The sequence below is a fragment of the Sinocyclocheilus grahami genome, unplaced genomic scaffold (genome assembly GCF_001515645.1).
Source record: "Sinocyclocheilus grahami isolate Dianchi unplaced genomic scaffold, SAMN03320097.WGS_v1.1 scaffold11.1, whole genome shotgun sequence".
In the NCBI taxonomy this organism is placed as follows: domain Eukaryota; kingdom Metazoa; phylum Chordata; class Actinopteri; order Cypriniformes; family Cyprinidae; genus Sinocyclocheilus; species Sinocyclocheilus grahami.
The window spans coordinates 2,799,123-2,811,110 of NW_015505190.1; positions in this window are offsets into that span (position 1 = coordinate 2,799,123).

Below are 11,988 nucleotides of genomic sequence, written 5' to 3' on the forward strand. Positions count from 1 at the left end.
AAAATGTGATTTTAATCGTTGCGTTGCGTATCACGCCGCGTAAACATAAAACCATGTCTGCATTTGTGATCGGAGAAACGACAAACAACAAGCGCTACTCTACACTGCCCTGGCTGGCAGGAATCAGGCTTGGTCCCATTAGTTTAGTTGATCCCCATAAATGCTGTTTCATAGAACTATGGGGGCAAATACATTTTCACAAAGGGTTATTTGATATTGGATATCTTTTTTGCCTTGATAAGTAACATTATCATTTAAGAACTATATTTTGTGTTTACTCAGGTTGTCTTTGGTTTGTGTGAGATTTTGTTTTTATTTCTGAAATCAGGCAAATACTTTTCACAGCACTGTAAATCCAGTCTACACCATCAGAAACTCCACCCTCTTCCTGAAGTGATTCTTGTTTTTTAAATTAAAAATAAAAAAGTAATTTACGTGAAGAAAACTCTTATTCTGATTATATTCTGACAATATATTATAAAGTCTCAGAAATTCAAAGTAAAGTTCAGATCATCTCTGGCACTTCTGCTGTTTTACAGTTTACAGTTTATCCTGTATCCTGTGAACATTGCTTGATAATTATCACTATTACCCCCCCCCCCCCCCCCCCCCCCCCCTTTTTAAAATGTTGCAGGCGGCCCCTGATAAGAAGGGACAGAGCTCCTTCCTGCTATAGTGCATGGTCTGCATCCTCTCTTGGAAGTTGACCTGAATACATCTGTTTGATTCACCTCAATGTAGTCCTGCTGTAGTGTTTTGGCTGTACTATGGCTGAGCTATTGTTTTTATAAAAGGTTGAGAGAGGAATGGGGCAAAGAACGCACTGAACACACTTGATGTCTCATTTATATTTCATCAAGACGATGCTGCTACAAGTGGCTGCATGCAATACATAAATAAACTATAGATGGAGATTCTGTGTTGAGGTTCAGTTGCAAACAACCATGAATATTTTATCAGTCAAACTTCAAATGCAATAAATGAAAGATTGGGCTTTTTCCTGGGTCATTGTTTAGAAAGTCACTCTATCTCAATAAACCTCAAATACACAACTGAATACTGAGAGATGTCAGCTTTCTGTGTGTGTGTGTGTGTGTGTGTGTGTGTACTTGTTTATGCTACATTGTGGAGACCAAATGTCCCCACAAGGATAGTGAAACCTGAAATTTTTGACATTGTGGGGACCGGCCTGCAGTCCCTACGAGGGAAAAAAATGATTAAAAATACTAAATGATGTTTATCTGAAAGTGTAACAATGCAAACAGATTTTCTGTAAGGGGTAGGTTTAGGGTCAGGGTTGGGTTAGGGCAGGGGTAGGCAAGTTCGGTCCTAGAGAGCCGCAGTCCTGCAGAGTTCAGCTCCAACCCTAATCAAACACACCTGAACAAGCTAATCAATGTCTTCAGGATTACTAAGGCTATAGGCAGGTGCGTTTTTTTTTCAGGGTTGGAGCTGAATTCTGCAGGACTGCGGCTCTCTAGGACCGAACTTGCCTACCCCTGGGTTAGGGGATAGAAAATATAGTTTGGTCAGTATAAAAGTAATAGAAGTCTATAGAAAGTCCCCACAATTCACAGAAACAAACGTGTGTGTGTGTGTGCGCTACTGTTAGTCTCTGAAACAAATGCACAAAAAGCAGAAAAAAGAAAGAAAGAAAGAAGAAAAAAGGAGACAAAATATATAGTGTCAGGCAAGTTTTGACAAATAATATTATAGTGTATGTGCTTTTATTAGAACTAGATATGGCTCTGTTATTTTCCACAAAGATATATTATTGCATTACTAAAGCATAAGCAAAGTCAAACAAGCACACTTAAGGAATATATTCATTCATACTAAAACAAGCTAAATTCTGAAGCGACTTTAAAAAATATTAATAATATAATAAACATAAAAGAGAGTGAAGAACCTGAATTTTTTCTAGAAAAACATTAACACTGAGAATCATGATGAATCAAATAAATATCTGGAAGATTTTTTACAGCTGCCAAGCACATGGGGCAAGGGTCATGTTGATGTTGCCATTTTGCATTTTTCTCAAACCAGGAAGTGAGTGTGTGTTTTTTCCAAAGTACAGAAATAATCTCACTACAGGATGTCAACATTACGGAGCAGTTTATATCTCAGCAGTGCAAAACAAAGTGGTAAAGGTAGGATGATGGGTGACATTATGTAAAATTATATAAGCAATGAAAAGTAAGTATCACTTTAACAAAAGGATAAACATATTGACCAAAATTTCCCAATAGTTGACCCACATCACAACATGAAACTAGCCTTACCTGTAATAATTACCAGTGGTCTCAAATGGTGCCCAAATGCACCAACAACAACAACAAAAAAAAAAACACAGGTCTACTCTGATGGGGTATACAGGAAGGCAATAACAATGCTACATTAAAAAAATGCAATGGTCATAAATATACTTACATAGTTAGGAAAGCAAAATTAAGATTTTAAAATGATTTTGCTATTGATGTCAAGGGCTGTGCATATGATCAACACTATTTTAGTGCAAATTCACCTATAACTTGATAATATACCTAATTCAGTATTCGGACCGGTGTTTGATTGATGTATCACACTTCTGGTGTTGTTCATGCAAAACATCAAACAACACTGTCAACATTGTTTATGCAAAACAAAAGTGTTGAGTTTCCTCATCGGCCTAGGTCATTTTGCATTTTGTTGGGCCAATGCAGTTCATAAATCAGAATTATATCATGAATAATATATATCTGGATAACCATCATGCATTTATCTAAGAACAACAGCATCTGGGAGGTCTGCATTGGTTTGGTTTGCAAAGAAATAAAGCTCTCTCACTTTCAGAAGAGAAACTCCAAAGAGAAACAGATTCTTCTTCAATGTTTTATTTATTTAGTCAGACAGACAGTTAGATGGCTGATAATAATATTTCCACTGTCCACCCCATGGCTCTCCCACTTTTGTGCAACAGAAGCCATTAATGCCAATGCATTGACAGTTCTCTTCCGGGTTCACAGAGTGGGCGGGTCTCTTCAGATGCTCCGTCTCCGTTAGACCGAGTAGCGGCGCTCACTCAGTGCTTTCAGCCGGAGCGCAGCGCTCATCCCGTGGACGGTCTGTCCTCGATCTTCGGCCAATTTACCCCATAATTACCAGCGAACAGGCCGCCCCGCGCCCAATAAACTAACGGGTTAACCTTCCCCTCGGAGCGAGACAGCGGAATTAGAGAAAAGCGCTGTATTTCAGGACAGCTCTCCGCTCGGTCATGTTTGGGATTAATTTCTGAGGTACTACGATCTGAAGATTACATTTTTTCCAGCGCGTGGAGCCTCAGATCTGCACCGGGACGAAGCGAAAGGACTCAGCGGTCTCTCCTATCGTGCAGTGCGCTGTCGAAACGAGAGAAGGTAAAATCATTTAAATCCTACAGCTAACATCTAACCCGCATAATTATCACCGCCTCCCGGTTTCTTGGGCTCTTCTGTAACAGACTGCTTTTCTGGTGTCAGTGTTAAGCAGAAAGACACACAAGAGGTTAAACAGGAGCAGTGTTTCAATACGGGAATTCGACTTTTTTTCCCAAGCGTCCATAACATTTCTTGTAAAAAAAATCGTACACGGACACAGTCAAAGGCATGTATCACATGCCGTTATATCAAATTTACCCTTTTAAAGCTAACTAGTAGCCTATGTATGATTGTATTACTACTTATTCTGTAATTTACTGAGAAGTAGGCTACATTAATCAAATATTAACTTCCAATGAGCAATACATTAGGCTATTACGTTCTGTTGACGTTAATAAAATACAACTATTCATTGTTAGTTCATGTTAGTGTAAGTCCATTCAGTAATACTGAGTAATACAACTTTTGTATTAATGTATTAGTACGTTGAAATTACTCTTAAGCAAGATTTAGGACGTATTTTTCACTGTTGGTTCATGTTAACTAATGCAGTCGGTTATTCAGGTTCTTGTGTTCATTCTAGTCTAATGAGACATTAGTTATCTATCCCAGGTGTTACTAGTAACATTCCCTATGTCACTACTTGCAGTTTTTTTTTTACTGTGCGAATGTAATTATAAGTCAAAATGTCTGCTTTATAGGTACAATAAAATCTGACTACTAGTTAAAAATGTTACAGCAGTTGGACTATATATTACCGTCTAATAAACAGGTACTAATATTCAGTTGTCATTAAGAAAACTGGAACAGATATTAGTAACGTTAACCCTTCAAATAGTCAGTAGTAACTAAGACATTAATACTAAACATTTAGAATTTTGAATTCATTCTAGTCAGAAATAAATGGCTTACATCTGAACGACAAATTCCCATAGAATTCAGTGACGATGTTTTGTTTCAATTTGTTACCAGAAACATTGGAGTAGTTACTCGTCATGAGACAGCGACTAGTAACAAAGGAATACGTACTGATAACTAATTAATATGTACTAGTAGTGACTTATTCATATTAGTCATCAATGGAATAAGTAGTTGGGTCAAGTATGTAATGACTAGCTACTAGTGAAGTAAATAAATATTTGCAAAAAAAACAACAAATTCCAATGAAAAAGCCAACTAGTCACTGTTGGATTACTTGAAATGGCTTAAGTTGCCATAAGTATTTAGCTGTTCAGATTGACATTGCTGTTCAGACATTTTGAGGGCTGCTCCAGTGTGTAGGAAGTAGGGTTGCAAAGGGGCGGAAAAACTTGGCATGTTCCCGTGACAACGCAGCAGGCATAAAATAAATACATTTTATATTTAAAAAAGTTATATATATATATATATTAGTTTTTATATATTATATAGCATATTTAAAACACTTTTTAAAATATAAAATGTATGTTTATTTGCAGCAGTTATGCTAACAACAATAAAAAGACATTTATAACAGTAAAACAGCGACATCTGTTGACGGACACCGTGCTGCGCTGTCACGGGAATTGGAACTGTGTCCAAAATTGATTATAAATCAGCATATTAGAATGATTTCTGAAGAATCATGTGACACTGAAGACTGGAGTAATGATGTTCAAAGTTCAGCTTTGCATCACAGAAAAGCATTATATTTTAAAGTATATTAAAACAGAAAACCATTATTTTAAATTGTAATCATAGTTAGGAAAGCAAAATTAAGATTTTAAAATGATTTTGCTATTGATGTCAAGGGCTGTGCATATGATCAACACTATTTTAGTGCAAATTCACCTATAACTTGATAATATACCTAATTCAGTATTCGGACCGGTGTTTGATTGATGTATCACACTTCTGGTGTTGTTCATGCAAAACATCAAACAACACTGTCAACATTGTTTATGCAAAACAAAAGTGTTGAGTTTCCTCATCGGCCTAGGTCATTTTGCATTTTGTTGGGCCAATGCAGTTCATAAATCAGAATTATATCATGAATAATATATATCTGGATAACCATCATGCATTTATCTAAGAACAACAGCATCTGGGAGGTCTGCATTGGTTTGGTTTGCAAAGAAATAAAGCTCTCTCACTTTCAGAAGAGAAACTCCAAAGAGAAACAGATTTTTCTTCAATGTTTTATTTATTTAGTCAGACAGACAGTTAGATGGCTGATAATAATATTTCCACTGTCCACCCCATGGCTCTCCCACTTTTGTGCAACAGAAGCCATTAATGCCAATGCATTGACAGTTCTCTTCCGGGTTCACAGAGTGGGCGGGTCTCTTCAGATGCTCCGTCTCCGTTAGACCGAGTAGCGGCGCTCACTCAGTGCTTTCAGCCGGAGCGCAGCGCTCATCCCGTGGACGGTCTGTCCTCGATCTTCGGCCAATTTACCCCATAATTACCTCCATGGGAACTTCGTCCGGGGAATCTTGGAAATATTCCAAGTTTGAAACTTACTAGGAATTCACGGGAATTTTTGGGAATTTATGGGAATTCATTGAAAATTTGGGGAAATTTATAATTCTATCATATACAAACATAAATATAAACATTTTGTTTGATCATAGGCTCACATGCATGCAAACTAGGGATGTGCCGATACGAGTATAGGTACAGAACGGTTCACGGGGCAAATTCCAAATGGAAGTGATCATCCCTATCCTCTTGGGAGTGGGGACTTTGGAGTGAGCAGGGCACGTGCATACCATTATGTAGTTGTTTGGAATGCACTTGGCAAAGCGAGCGACGTAATTTCCTCATTATCTTCAGCTGGCATGTTCCCGTGACAACGCAGCAGGCATAAAATAAATACATTTTATATTTAAAAAAGTTATATATATATATATATTAGTTTTTATATATTATATAGCATATTTAAAACACTTTTTAAAATATAAAATGTATGTTTATTTGCAGCAGTTATGCTAACAACAATAAAAAGACATTTATAACAGTAAAACAGCGACATCTGTTGACGGACACCGTGCTGCGCTGTCACGGGAATTGGAACTGTGTCCAAAATTGATTATAAATCAGCATATTAGAATGATTTCTGAAGAATCATGTGACACTGAAGACTGGAGTAATGATGTTCAAAGTTCAGCTTTGCATCACAGAAAAGCATTATATTTTAAAGTATATTAAAACAGAAAACCATTATTTTAAATTGTAATACCAGTAATACTGCGCAATATTACCGTTTTGTTTTGTATTTTTAATCAAATAAATGAAAGCTTGATGAGCAAAAGATATGCAATGTTTTAAACATTAAAATAGTAATGTTTCCAAAGTTTTGACTAGGAATGCACCGAAATTAAAATTCTTGGCCGAAGCCGAACAAAAAGAAACAAGGCTGAAAACCGAACACGGTTTTTCAAGTTTCCCCCTCCCATTTTGCCAATTTTTTCACCATTGCATAAATTAAATAGCCAAAATGTGCTTTTTACTGTTTTGTCTTGCTTTTCAAAGAAAAAATAATTTACAAAACAACAATTTAAAAATATTTACTTAACACTGAACATTTTTTAACATTCTAGCAGACATAAGTAGGTCATCCTGTCAGACTGAATATTAGCACTGCTGTGATTCAGAAGTAACACACACTGGAGTTGTGAGTAAAGTGGAGTCAAAGCACAGTTTCTCCTCCCTACTTTCTTTACTCTAATCCAGCTCCACTCCAAATTCTCAATTTCCTGCACCCTTCTCATTCCTCTGCGCAGAGAGATCTTGGATCAAAAGAAAACACCTGTGTATCCTGTGTCGCTGATTCCCTTCATTTGTCTCCTTCCTCTTCTACCTGATTCTTGCAGGGCTGAGGGTGGCATCACAAAGGGTTCGACTGTGGGGATTCTGTTAGACCTGACAAAACATACCCTGACCTTCTTCATCAACAAGCAGCAGCATGGACCCGTGGCTTTCGAGAACCTGGAGGGTGTGTTCATGCCCGCGGTTAGCCTCAACCGCAATGTCCAGGTGAGCAGCAGATCCACACTGACCCTTAGTGATCAGTCGCATTGGGATTCAAGAACGGTTTCTTATTCTGAATCATTCTCATGACCTTCAAGTTGCTTGACCAAAATTCTTTTGGCATGTTTAGATTTTTTTCCCCCCTACAAATGTTATCCTAAGTTGAAAAACTTTAGGGGTGCAATGAAAATGTATCAAATAATGTGCTTTTTTCTTTAATAAAGTGATATAAGAAGACATTTAGAATTATTTATTTTATTAAAATATAAAAAGTACACTATAGGTTTTTAAATATTTCTGCTTCAAACTGTGTTTAATAATTATAGGCCTACTTTAAACTTTATGTATCTGTGTAATATATGTTATTGTGCCGATTAGGGATGTGCCGATACGAGTATCGGTATAGATCGGTTCACGGGGCAAATTCCAAATGGAAGTGATCATCCCTATCCTCTTGGGAGTGGGGACTTTGGAGTGAGCAGGGCACGTGCATACCATTATGTAGTTGTTTGGAATGCACTTGGCAAAGCGAGCGACGTAATTTCCTCATTATCTTCAGCTGGACATCCCTAGTGCCGATACTAGTAAAAATCTATATATTTAATAATATGTGTTAAATTATGCTCTTAATCTTTCCTTTTTATGATGCTGCAGACCAGACAGATGCTACAAGAGTTTACGTTGAATTAAAAGCTACTTTGAATTATAAAGATATCCGAAATACACTGGGACTCTTATTTTGAAATGTCAGCTTTACTATTGCTAGCTGCTCTTTTAAACAGATGCACTGTTACAACGCAATTAAAAGCAACATATTACAATATAAACACTATAATAATGTATCAACGGTCACTCATAAACAATCTACTGTCATAAATGCATGGTATTCATTATTTGCAAACTACTCTTAAACGGCGAGCCTGTAGAATGCGCAACAGCACCGTGTTTTTACTTTGACGTGCAGCGCTTGGTCTAATGAAATCATAGCCTTTTTTGGTTTGATAGTATTATTAGGCTGTTTTGCAATTCCTGTTTTCCATCCCTAAATTTAAGACCTCTTAAAATGTTAATTAAGATTTTTGTTTTACAATTTAACATTACTTTAAATTTCCTGTAAATAGCTTTTACAGTTTGCACGCATATGTTTTTAGTCGTAAATGTGAGTTAAATGCTTGCACTGTCAAGCCCTGTGTTGTAATCAGAGGCGGACAAAGTACACAACTCCAATACTTGAGTGAAAGTACAGATACTGCTGGTCAAATATTACTCCAAAATGTATGTTTATTTGCAGCAGTTATGCTAACAACAATAAAAAGACATTTATAACAGTAAAACAGCGACATCTGTTGACGGACACCGTGCTGCGCTGTCACGGGAATTGGAACTGTGTCCAAAATTGATTATAAATCAGCATATTAGAATGATTTCTGAAGAATCATGTGACACTGAAGACTGGAGTAATGATGTTCAAAGTTCAGCTTTGCATCACAGAAAAGCATTATATTTTAAAGTATATTAAAACAGAAAACCATTATTTTAAATTGTAATACCAGTAATACTGCGCAATATTACCGTTTTGTTTTGTATTTTTAATCAAATAAATGAAAGCTTGATGAGCAAAAGATATGCAATGTTTTAAACATTAAAATAGTAATGTTTCCAAAGTTTTGACTAGGAATGCACCGAAATTAAAATTCTTGGCCGAAGCCGAACAAAAAGAAACAAGGCTGAAAACCGAACACGGTTTTTCAAGTTTCCCCCTCCCATTTTGCCAATTTTTTCACCATTGCATAAATTAAATAGCCAAAATGTGCTTTTTACTGTTTTGTCTTGCTTTTCAAAGAAAAAATAATTTACAAAACAACAATTTAAAAATATTTACTTAACACTGAACATTTTTTAACATTCTAGCAGACATTATACCAATAAAACACAACTTAACTTAAAATGAGTAAGTTAGTAAAATTATATTTTTTGGCCATTTTTTAGACCCCCCCTTCTTAAATCAGGCATGTATTTTTTACTGTACAAATAAATGCAGCCTTGATGAGCAGAAAAGACTTATTTTAAAAATATTATAGATCCTAGTCTGAACACTATGTGTAAATGTTACAATAAATATATTAATAGAGCTGTTGTAATTATTATTTTAATTATTATTTTTTTCTTTTCTTTTCTTTTACAGAACAACAGTAAAATTCCAATAACATTTATTAATGTTGATGGAGTTCTTGCTTTTTCTCAACTTTTATTTTGGCAGAAACCTGCAGGAAGACCTCAGTGCTTCTTTTTGTTGACAAATGATTCTCATTACGAATTTGGGAAGATGTTTGTTGCATGTATCGCATTTTCACATGCCTTGTAAAAATTCATAAAAATGTTACTGAGCAGCTGACGAGTAACACAGTTTCAGCGCAGATTTCCCTCGTGCTGTTTGAACACGTGCAATTCCTGCGTGTATTAGAAAACATAACATTCTGCAGTTCATTTAATTGTTTAAGGGCATTTTTTAAAATGCAAAATGTTTGTCCTCTCTCTCTCTTCACCGTTCCCACATCTCAAATCTCAAATACATGAAATATTAGTTTTTAGACATAGTTTTTGAAGTAAAGAGTAAAGAAAATACTATGCAAAACTTATTGAAACAACCAGTTCTTTATTTACCCTTGTAAGATCACAAATACCCTTGTAACCCTTGTTCGAACTCGGAAATCCGCGCTCATCCGCGGATGAGGATGCTTTGAAAGCTGTGTGAACGAAACGCAGAAAGTGAAGTATTCACTTAAGTGCGTGGCACTGCGACCAACTTAACATTTTACAGAGTTTAATGTAGCAATGTGGTAGCTCAATTTTTCTAGATTTGTTTTAATCGTGTAATAGATTTGAACAAAGAAATCAAGTGCTACGCACATGTATTGGCCATGACTTGAATGCAAATACAAACACAAAAATTAGACGAGTAAAGAAAACGCAGTACTTATTAAAAGAATCACCCCTTTATTTAAATATATGAACACCGGAAACCGCTGTTAACAGGTTAACATGTAACATTTCCCATTCCATGTCTAGTAAAATAATGGCAACTTTCTGTCTGTATAATTTTGAACATGGTTGTTCTCGAAGTAGCGCGGCTGCGCTGCGTCTTCTTCTTGTTTGACAGGTGTCAGCGTTAAGGCGCAACACTGCCACCTGGGAGCTCAACCAGGTACTGGTGCTGGAGTAGGCTATTTGCGTGTCGTGTTATCATAAGTGTCCTTTTCATTTTAAATATTGTGGTTATTGCCAATACCGGTATATCGTTACACCCTAAATTAACACGATGTCGATATTTCATGATTTGAATATCACGCCTCTATTTGATCGCGTCACGTCTTTGTTCGGTACAATTTATTCGGTCTTTTCGGTTATTCGGCCGAATAATTTCGGTTGCCGAACATTCGGTGCATCCCTACTTTCGACCAGTACTGTACTCCTGTATGATAACAGAAAACTGGCTAGCAGAAAGAGCATCACAGCTTGAGTTAGTTTATACCTCAAACTGTCAATGAAATAGTGCTAACTCACTTAGATTTTTCATATCTTGATTTACTGGCTAGCTAGCTACTGTAAAAAAACTTTTTGGTATTTTCTAGTTAAACTTGAATTCCATAGATCAAATATATTTAGAATATCAAAACTTAGATGTAGTCTTTGGGCTCAAATGCAGCAACTGTATCTTCAGAGAAACTGGAGGGGAATCCCCCAGAGATTGTGTGTGGGGGAGGGTCATTTTTAGACTTCTGTTTTATTATTATCTCACCTAAATGTTTGTTCCAGTCTATGGTTTGTTCAGTCAGTGTATTTGCTTTTACAATGGTATAGCCTAATTTAGTTGCACAGTATATTACACACAGCTAGGGATGTAACAGTATGAAAATTTCTTATCACAATTATAGTGACCAAAATGATCACGGTTATCAGTGTCATCACGGTATTGTTAAAATGAGCTGGAGATGTTCAAAAAGTACCGACACATAAATCACTTCAAGTTTTATACTTAAAAATCAACAAACATCAAATAAAATGACTTTTTTGTTTGCATAATCACTGAAACAATGACATTACCAATGATGTTCAGATTTTAAATGACATCTTGACTGACAACAGTTTAATAGCATGTTGAAATATCTAATGTAAATGTTCAAATAAAGCTTTGAAAAAGTTTCATAAAAAGGTAAACCTCACATTTCAGCCTTTAAATAAAGAAAAGATATGTCAAAATGATAATTGATTAATAAATGATTATATGTACTTTATCTGCTCCATAAATAATTCTAGATAATTTATCTGAATTGTTTAAATGTGTAGAATCCACATAAGCGTGTTTTTCATCAACCGGTCAAAATTTACAGCAGGGCATGCAAATTCGGTCCGTTTTTGGCCAGACAGGACCTGCACACAGACTGAATGTAAATATAGGTCTCTGTAAATCCACTCGCTGACAGCAGGTGGCGCTTGTGGAAAAGCTGAATTAGAGCTGTTTCCCGTAACCTCCGTGGACAAAGCAGTATTGCGATTAAGAACACTTCCTTTAGGTATTACATGGAGCGAAGATGAAAACAAA